This window comes from Bufo bufo, chromosome 4 (assembly GCF_905171765.1).
Source record: "Bufo bufo chromosome 4, aBufBuf1.1, whole genome shotgun sequence".
Taxonomy (NCBI): domain Eukaryota; kingdom Metazoa; phylum Chordata; class Amphibia; order Anura; family Bufonidae; genus Bufo; species Bufo bufo.
This window is the reverse complement of record NC_053392.1, coordinates 68228688-68238907: the sequence shown is the minus strand read 5'-3', so window position 1 is coordinate 68238907 and position 10220 is coordinate 68228688. Positions and strand designations below refer to the sequence as shown.

At 48.2% G+C, this 10220-nt stretch overlaps 1 protein-coding gene across 2 annotated transcripts in view; it reads left to right on the top strand.

Moving 5' to 3' along the window:
- Window positions 1-2333: 2333 nt before the first annotated feature.
- The window catches only part of CYRIA (CYFIP related Rac1 interactor A), a 69282-nt gene continuing 61395 nt past the window's right edge, over window positions 2334-10220 (top strand). For both annotated transcript variants that reach the window (XM_040427356.1, XM_040427357.1), the window contains exon 1: window positions 2334-2442. The gene's annotated coding sequence lies outside the window, so the exon portion shown is untranslated. The remainder of the gene's footprint in view (window positions 2443-10220) is intronic.

Below are 10220 nucleotides of genomic sequence, written 5' to 3'. Positions count from 1 at the left end.
TGGTCTCCAACTATAACAAAACTACAACTCCCAACAGGAGCAGCAACATCTGGAAAGACACAGATTGAAGAAACGTGATTTGCAGTTTTCTATTTCTTTATTCCACTCCAGGTCTACGACATGAAGCAAGCTTCCAACACAGATTTGGTGGGACAGTCCCAGGTTCCAGGATGCCCCCGATATATCCATGTGCTGAGGGGGCAGATACAGTGGAATACAATGGTGAAGAAGGGGCTGTCTGCTGCTCCAACATTCCCCGGCAGGCAGGTGTGAGAGGGTCGCTAAGGGGGGAAGGGGGGGGCAGGACTTTTGTGAGGGGGCACCACTATTGTGAGAGGGTAACTAAGGGGGCAACACTATTGTGAGGGAGTTGCTAAGGGTTGACACTATTGTGAGGGGGCACTAGGGGGGCAACACTAGTGTGTGGGAGCAACACTATGGTGAAGGGGCACTAAGGGGGCAACACTATGGTGAAGGGGCACTAAGGGGGCAACACTATGGTGAGGAGGCACTAAGGGGGCAACACTGTGGTGAGGGGGCAGTAAGGGGGTTCAACTGTTGTGAGGGGTCACTAAGTGGGCAGTACTACTGTGAGTCTGCAACACTATTGTGTGAGGGTCAGTAACGTGGGGGGGGGGGCAACACAATTGTAAGAGGGTTGCTAAGGGGGCAAAACTTTTGTAAGAGGGTTGCTAAGGGGGGAAACACTATTGTGAGGGGGCATAATTACTGTGGGGGTGCACTAAGTGGGCAACACCATTGTGAGAGGGTTGCTACGGGGTCACACTGTTGTGAGGGGGCATAATTATTGTGAGGGGGCACTAAGGAGACAACTGTGAGTTGGCAACACCATTGTGAGGGGGCACTAAGGGGGCATTACTACTGTGAGGGGGCACTAAGGGGGTAACACTATTGTAAGGGGGCACTAAGGGGATAACACTATTGTGAGGGGGCACTAAGGGGGTAACACTATTGTGAGGGGGCACCACTATTGTGAGGGGGCACTAAGGGGGTAACACTATTGTGAGGGGGCACTAAGGGGGTAACACTATTGTGAGGGGGCACTAAGGGGGTAACACTGTTGTGAGGGGCACTAAGGGGATAACACTATTGTGAGGGGGCATTAAGGGGGTAACACTATTGTGAGGGGCACTAAGGGGATAACACTATTGTGAGGGGCACTAAGGGGATAACACTATTGTGAGGGGGCATTAAGGGGGTAACACTATTGTGAGGGGGCACTAAGGGGGTAACACTATTGTAAGGGGGCACTAAGGGGATAACACTATTGTGAGGGGGCACTAAGGGGGTAACACTATTGTAAGGTGGCACTAAGGGGATAACACTATTGTGAGGGGGCACTAAGGGGGTAACACTATTGTGAGGGGGCACTAAGGGGATAACACTATTGTGAGGGGGCACTAAGGGGGTATCACTATTGTGAGGGGGCACTAAGGGGGCATCACTATTGTGAGGGGGCACCACTATTGTAAGGGGACACTAAGGGGATAACACTATTGTGAGGGAGCACTAAGGGGGCATCACTATTGTGAGGGGGCACTAAGGGGGTAACATTATTGTGAGGGGGCACTAAGGGGGCATCACTATTGTGAGGGGCACTAAGGGGGTAACATTATTGTGAGGGGGCACTAAGGGGGCATCACTATTGTGAGGGGGCACTAAGGGGGTAACACTATTGTGAGGGGGAACTAAGGGGATAACACTATTGTGAGGGGGCACTAAGGGGGCATCACTATTGTGAGGGAGCACTAAGGGGGTAACATTATTGTGAGGGGGCACTAAGGGGGCATCACTATTGTGAGGGGGCACTAAGGGGGCATCACTACTGTGAGGGGGCATTACTCCTTTGAGGTCAGCACTAAGCGGCACCATTAGGGAGGCATAGTCACAGGGTCACACATGGTCAGTGAGCAGCAGGCAGATAGGAGCCCAGGCAGGACAAGGGTATGGAGAGGAATGGGGCAGGTCAGACGAGCGGCTGTGGAAGGCGCTGAGCACGCCCCAATCCTTGCCCCTCTGTATTTCGGGAGGCACACATGCAGCCCCATGTCTCCCCTGACAGGACAGCCCCCTCCCGCAGTGACTAGGTGTGTCTCTCCTGACAACATGACTGCTCCAGTGTCTCCAAAACAACTGCTAGCGCCACTGGAGTGACAGCACAGCTGCTTCCTGCAGCAACCAATCTCCCTAGCAACCTGTGACGCAGCCTCACCGACCCCGCCCACAATGTCACCACACCTCCCTTACGGCGTCTGCGCACACCAACGCACCGCCTTCTCGCACAGAAGAGAGAGGGAGAGGGGGCGACTGGTCATGTCACTGCGCATGCGCACTTTTCTCTGCTCATACCAGCGGCTGCAACAAGCCGAACAGTAGCGGCGAGGAGGAGGAGAAGAAGAAGAGGAGCGCTGCGCCTGAGCTGTAAGTAACCGAACCCTCCGCGCCATGCTAACGTATCCCTCCGCTATGTGCCCTTCGGCTCACGGTAGCCTAGGGAAAAGAGCCGGGAACAGCGAGCACATCCTCCCTGCGACCACTGCTCCACCCACACACATTGCTGGGAACCTTCTCCCTGTATCCTGAGGGTAGTTGTGAGCACCCTGCCATGTCCATGAGGTGGGGACCCCATAAGCGTCCATGTATACAGCAGCACTATATTATCTGATGATGCCCACCACTTACCATTACATTCGGGGGTCCTGCCCTCATAAATGCTACATGGTGCCAGTCCTGACCCCTAGTCAGACCCATATCCTATAGCAATGTCTTAGTGTGTGTGGGTCTTCTGTAAGACCGTCATGGAGAGCCCCTTTAAGGCGAAAGCTCGGTGACTACCTCTAGGGCACAGTAATGGGAAGGACTGAGTAATGTGATGCCCCCCTTGGCATTGCCTCCTATGTGTGCCAGCTCCCCACCCATCGTGGGTACATCAGTTCCCTCCATAGATGATGGGGGGGCCCCCTGCGTCTGGTGGTCGTGTCCCTCCTGTGGACCCCCAAGCGTTCTGTGATTTCCCCCCCCCTGCTGTCATATTCTGCAGGGTATGTCTTTAGACCTAGCCCCAGGGCCTGTGTTTCTGACGTTCCCGGTGATGACGGATGTGGCGGCCATCGCTGCTCATTGGCCTCGTTCACACACTGAGGCCGAGAACTCAAACCTCCACAGATTGTTTAACGTGGTCATACACCATACTGTACTTAAAGGGGTTTTCCATAACACCGCGCAACAAAAAAAACAAAAAACGTTTCGGCTGCTACTGGGCAAAAACCGGATTACAAATCCGAAGTCAGAATTGTTGTAAGGCCTTGTTCACATTACCGTTCAGCCTTTCCGTTCTCCTGCTCCGTTATAGGAGCAGGAGAACGGAAAGGACGGATTCGGCACATAACTGAGCCGAATGGAGCCTACGGACCCCGTAGACTATAATGGGGTCCGCTGGTGCATGCAGGACTTTTGTCTCCGATCCAAAATCATCTTCTGAGCGGAAACCTAACGGACCCCATTATAGTCTATGGGGGTCTATGAGGTCCGTAGGCTCCGCTCGGCTCAGTTATGTGCCGAATCCGTCCTTTCCGTTCTCCTGCTCCTATAACGGAGCAGGAGAACGGAAAGGCTGAACGCTGATGTGAACATAGCCTAACACGTCACTAAATTTTGCTATGCCTAAGTATGACTAAATGAATGAAGCACTTGGAAAGCACTGAATAATTTTGAACAGAACGAGTTTTACTCCAACAATTACCTGATCTACATCAAAGTTTGCCTAGTAAGTAGTGTTGAACGAACTTGTGTTTTAAGTTCGGCGTCTAAAGTTCGGGTTCTCGAAGAATCGCGTTATGGATTCCGCTACCACGGACCATAACGGAGTTTAGGATCTATAACGCGATTCTTCGAGAACCCGAACTTTAGACGCCGAACTTAAAACACAAGTTCGCTCAACACTAGTAGTAAACAGTGTATGAAAATGTAATGGAATAACAACATTTCAAAAAGTCTCGTTTTTCAGTTTAAAAGTCTTACTTGAGCAAGGCCCAGTACTGTTACAAGTGCTTCAGGCATCTGCTTTTGCATTTGTGAACGGTCCTATTTTCCCAGCAGTAGTCCCCCCATCATGTTGGGATTCCAGCGGCCTTGATAACTGTTCTCCATTGTAGAAATATCTTTATGGAACCGCTCTCCATGTTCGTCACTTACGTGTCCCAAATTGGGTGGAAAAAAGTCAAGATGGGAATGTAATAAATGCACTTTCAATGACATTCGGCAGCCAAGTTGTTCATATGCTGTAAGCATGTTGTCTACTAATTCAGCATAGTTTGCAGCTCGTCTGTTCCCAAGGAAGTTCTGCACTACTAGCACAAATGCATCCCAAGCCATAAGGCTGATCGCATACATTTTCCCTTTCAGATGCTGTGGTCAAATGTCACCACGGCATCTGCGCAGTCCGGAAGTGGAAAGTTGCGGACTTCCACTCTGGTAACGGCGTTCCCCGGCTGAGATCGGGGAACCTGTTACATTGATCTAATAGGCTGAAGAAGGCTTCGGTGCCTATTAGATGACTATACCAATACAGGCCACTACGTGACAGCATTGTATTGGTATAGTGCAGGCATGCTCAACCTGCGGCCCTCCAGCTGTTGCTAAACTACAACTCCCAGCATTTCCGAACAGCCTACAGCAGTGCATTGTGGGAGTTGTAGTTTTACAACAGCTGGATGGCCACAGGTTGAGCATCCCTGGTATAATGCAAATTAAGTGTTTAATAGTGTCTATATAGACATCAATGAACACAATACGCAATCTAATGATTGGCAGTTATTGTCACCCAGGGTGACTTAAAAAAAAGTAAAATTTTTTGTGATTATAAAAAAATAAACTAAAAGTTCAAGTCGCCCCCCTTTCCTTAAAATAAAAATACTTAAACAATAAAAAAATAAACATCATGGACATCGCTGTGGGTGAAAATGCCTATACTATTAAAATATAACCATATTAATGACATACGGCAAATGGCGTAACGGCAAAAAAAATAAAAACAGCCAATTTGCTATTTTTGTCACTTCAACTACCCAATCATTTTTTTCTAAAAAGTGATCAAAAAGTCATACACACTTCAAATTGGTATCACTGAAAAGAACAGATCGTCCCGCAAAGAAAAATTGTACCGCATAGTGTACAGTGTAAAAAAAAAAAAAAAACTTTATCAGAATTGCGTTTTTTTTTTTTTTTTTTTCCCCAATTCTACCCCATTTGGAATTTTTTCCCCGCTTCCTACCACATGGTATGAAACTGTAAATGGTGCCATTAGAAAGTACAACTTGTCCCGTAAAAAATAACCCTTCATAAGGCTATGTGAATGGAAAAATAAAAAAGTTAGGACTATGGGAAGGCGGGGAGTGAAAAACGAAAACGCAAAAATGGAAAATCTCGGTCCTTAAGGGGTTAAAATCTCGACGTGTCAGGCAAATTCTGAGTTTATATTTGGAATCGGCGCGCTCATTTTAGTATAAGGCCGAATGCACGGCGTCATTGGTTGCTATGACGCCGTGCGCTTCATGCTGCCGCTGCACTACAGTAATACACTTGTATAGATCATACCAGTATATTACTTTAGTGCAGCGGCGGCATGAAGCGTACGGAGTCATAGCAACCAATGACGCCGTGCGCTTCTGCTCTCAGCAGGATGCCGGGCCGGGGTACCACGGACCGCTCACGTCCATGTTCCACGTCCGTGTGCATCCAGCCTAAATCACATGTTTTTCTCTCAGTAGCAAAATCATTGTTGCTCGGTGGATTGCCAGGTAATGATTGATTGCTGGGACCCCCACTGATCACTGGAGAGAGGGTCCCGAGCCTGCACTATATACAGCGAGCTGATAAATAACGGATAGCGGGGGGGGTCTTACCGCTGGGACCCCGAGAACTGGAGGTTCCTGAGAGCCCTCACCTCACAAACGTGCCCCCCCCCCCCCCAATTCTGCTCTGGCGCCACAACTGCAGTGAATGGGGGGGGCGGCCGTGCAGGTATTTTATGACCCCCATAGTGGCGAACGAAGGGAGCCACACGTGCGCGGCCAGTCCCCTATTTTGGAAGTAGAAGTGGGTCCGACTCCTGCATAGGGTGCATGCACAGGGCACCAATACCCACATGTTAGGCCTCGTTCACACGTCTGAGGTCTCCATGACCCACTGACTTTAAAGATGTTCTCCGCGTATAATCTGCACTGTGTGATCGTGACGGAACAAAACAAAAAAAAGTCTACAGACCCCAGCATCTAGTGTCCCTGGCTGAAGAGCTGGCACTCGTCTGATGGTTTGTGCCTGCAGTCCGTTATTGTGTCAACCATTATTAATTGTAATCCTCTGCATGGAGGAGGCTGGAACTGTCCGGACAGTCGATGGGTAGAGGACGTAGTTTGTGCTCTGTCCTGCGCCCGGGGGTCTCGCCTGTCACGCATCAGCTTTGGCCGCAGTGGTGACAGCAGATGGTGGGAGGCTGGGAACGCTCCCCGCTCATTCAGTTCTTTGCATTTTGAATGGGGTAAAGCGTCCATTGTGTCAAGGGTCACGTGAGGGGCATTCCCTATTATTTGTGGATTAGGCGGTATATGTGTGAATATTGTGCGCCTACTGAGGGTTGTAGTGCATCTGCTGAAATGTATAATTCTGTTATGAGGCTTTGTCCACACGCTCTGTGTCCTAACCAAATTTGCATCCGATTTGGGGGCGATAATGACCCCTATGGAGTCGTCCTCTTGTGTGGAAGTCTCTTAAAATCCCTTTTAGGTCCCTGCTGTCTCGCCTACCATACATGTCAGTAGGGTAAACCCGTTGATTTTGGAGGGGTAGGCTGAGTATATTATGTGTATGGGGGACGCCAGGGGGGGGTAGAGGGACGTGTGAAGGGGTGCTCCACTTATGAGCAATTGTCTATCTGCTTGTCCTTCCCATAGACTTTGAGTGACGCGGCAGCGTGCACCAGAACTGAAATCTGTGCCAGCAATGAGTCTGGGTTAGATGTCCCGAATAATCTGCCAGGCTGGCTATACATGACCCCGCACCACCCACTCCGACTCCCTCAGCCCACCTTTGCGTAAGTGGGGTGTGCACTGAGTCTTGCAACTTTTTAACTCCAGTGTGTGGCGTCAAAAATGTCGAAGCACCCTTACTGTATGGCTCGCTGGTGCGACTGGTCGTACGTGGCCATACCACTCGCCCCCGTGGAAGCCAATGACCCCATGATCTTACCGCGAAATTGTGCCGCCATTGGCCGCTGCGGGTGAGTGTGGCTTGGCTGCAGGTGCCAACTACACCATGAGGTCATGCATTGAGGCCTCCTGCACACGACTCGTGGATGCGGGCCACGTGCATCCCACTATATATGGGGGACCCACTGTTAAAAAAGCCTATTCTTGTCGGCAAATGGAGAAGAATATATAAGTTGCGGTCCAGCCACACAGAATTTTTTTCCTTTTTTTTTTTTTTTTTTTTTCGTGGACCCGTAGAAATGAATGGGTATATGTGCGATCAAAAAAAATTGCGGATCAGACATCATGGACCAAAAATACCGTAGTGTGCCTTATTGTTTGACCAGAAGTATCCCCCCCCCCTTTCCTTCTGTCCGTTCCACAAAAGATAGAACATGTCCTACACTTGGCCGCAAAGGTGCACCACAGACGGACCCATTGAAGTCAATGGTTCCGCAAAAAAAAACAAAAAAACTGAAGCAACACGGACATCACACAGATATCATCCGTATTTTGCGCAATGCACAATACATCCGGTCGTGTGACTGCCCCGTGTTTATGATCAGCTTTAGTAAATTGAAATTTATGAACTTCCTTGTATTTTTATTTTATTTTATTTTTTCAGCAGTTTATTGGTTTTTAGTGGTTTATTCAAAGAGCCCAGTAACAAGTGCCTCTAGTTCTCTACAGCAGGATCATTACCTCAAACGTCTTCTTTTCTGCTCCTCTTGTAACTAATGATTTTCGGGGAGGAGACGAGCTCTGCGTCCCCCCCGTCCCCCCCAGCCGAATAGTTGTACATCTGTCGGTGCAGGAAAACATTATGTCAGCTGTCTGGGGCTGCGGATCATGAATAATCAATTTGCTGTGGACACTGGATGAGGCCTCTTCATCCCCTTTGTGTTCACCATTTTGAGTCTAGAAGCTTCAATCCAAAGTCTTAGTGAAATTACCAGCCGGACCCCCCCCCTCACAGACCCCGCATTTCTGCTGTTAGGGAGCCTTCTGGCATTGAGGTGCGTTCACACCAGGCTGACATTTCTAATCCCTTCCATGCATCTGAATAGGGTCGCAGAAACGTCCGACAAGCCTGCCTGGTGTGAATCCACCCTAACTTGGGATCTCTTCCACTTGCACTGACCTCACGTGTCATTGAGATGTCAGAAAATTACATGGATGGGAGAAGACCCCCTAAAAAGGGGGTCAGACATGAGCCCTCCAGCATCGCTCATGCGGTCCGGATTAGAACATGGCTGCTTTCTTCCAAAAAGAGCGCCACCCCTTCCCATGGGTTGGGTCTGGTACTGCAGCTTGACTCCTTTTGGAGTCCATGGGGAAACTGCAATACCATATACAACCTGTAGATAGGGGTGGTGCTGTTTTTGGAAGAAAGCATCATTCAATTTTTTTATTTAATTTCTGGACAACCCCTTTAAATACTTATATAATGTTACTTTCTGATGAGTGGAATATTTTCAGCCCCTCTGGATCTTTACTTGCTGTCAGTGAATGCGTCTGCCCTGATTGTGTACAGTGGACAGCTGCACGCTGTGCACACTGCGTTCGAGCACTACTTCTGGTGTACGCTCCTACACATAGGTCTGATGTATCTATAGGGCGCCATTCACGTGACAAAGGTCTAGAAAAGTGTCCTTTTGGCCTCCGTCGGTCTGGTATATTTTGCCGTTTTCTGTATAGAAATCCTGTTTTCATTGAAATTCTGTTTTGCACCCAAAAGTGACTGCAGTGTTCTTCTGCCGCTCCGTTTTAGGGGCTCCACCGCGATGAGTCTCCCGTGGTCACAGGCCGGCAGTGCCTCCTCCGTTATTGCTCTGACTCATGGGCTTGGTGCAGTTTAAGTACAGGTTGTGGCTTTTATTAGCTGGATGGGATATGTGAGCGGCGTCCAGGCCGTCATGTACGTACCCTGGCGTGATGCTTGACACCTGCAATTACCTTCTCTGCTCGTTAAGTCTGGGGCGCCAAGATCTGCGTTTCTCATACTAGTCACTGTACTCCTCTATACCTTTTGACACCGTGCAGTGAACCTTGGTTGTATCGGACCCCGAGAACCTTTATTTTGTAGCAAGGAGACCCCTTTAGGCCTCTTTCACACAAGCCAGTTTTCCAGCCGGATGCGATGCATGTAGTGACCGCACAGCATCCGGACCGAATCCTGACCATTCATCTCAATGGGTCTGTGTACATGAGCGCCGTTTATAACCCCCTTAAGAGCCGGATTTTTTTTTTTTTTTTTTGCGTTCTCGTTTTGCGCTCCCTGCTTCTCAAAGCCATAACCTTTTTTTATTTTTCCATTCACATAGCGATATCGGGGCTTGTTTTTTGCAGGACAAGTTGTACTTTCCAACGCCACCATTTAATGTTACATATGATGTAGTGGGAAGTGGGGAAAAAATTCAACATGGGGTGAAATTGCAAAAAAAAAAAAAAAAAAAGCAATTCCACCAAAGTTTTACAGTTTTTTTTTTTTTTTTTTTTTTAAATTTATTTACGACATTCGATGTGCGATAAAACTGACCGGTTATTTTTGTTCTACAGGTCAGTACGAATACGGTGATACCTTTTTTTTATATGTATAGTTTTTCTTGCGTTTTGATAGTGCTAAAATTAAAAAGTGGGAAAAAATATATATATATATATATATATATATATATATATATTATTTTTTTTGCAATATTTTGACCCCTAACTTTTTTTGTAATTATGTTTACGGAGCTGTATGGGAGCTCATTTTTTGCTGGGCGATCAGAACTTTTCATTGATACCATTTTTTGTAGAAAATGAAGCGAGCAAAAATGGCGTATTGGCCATTTCGACGCTTTTTTCCGTTTTGCTGTTTGCCGTATGGACAATATACTTTTATACTATGGGCGTTTTCGCACATCGTGACACCCATGATGTGTATTTTTTTTTTTTTTGGGGGGGGGGGGGAAG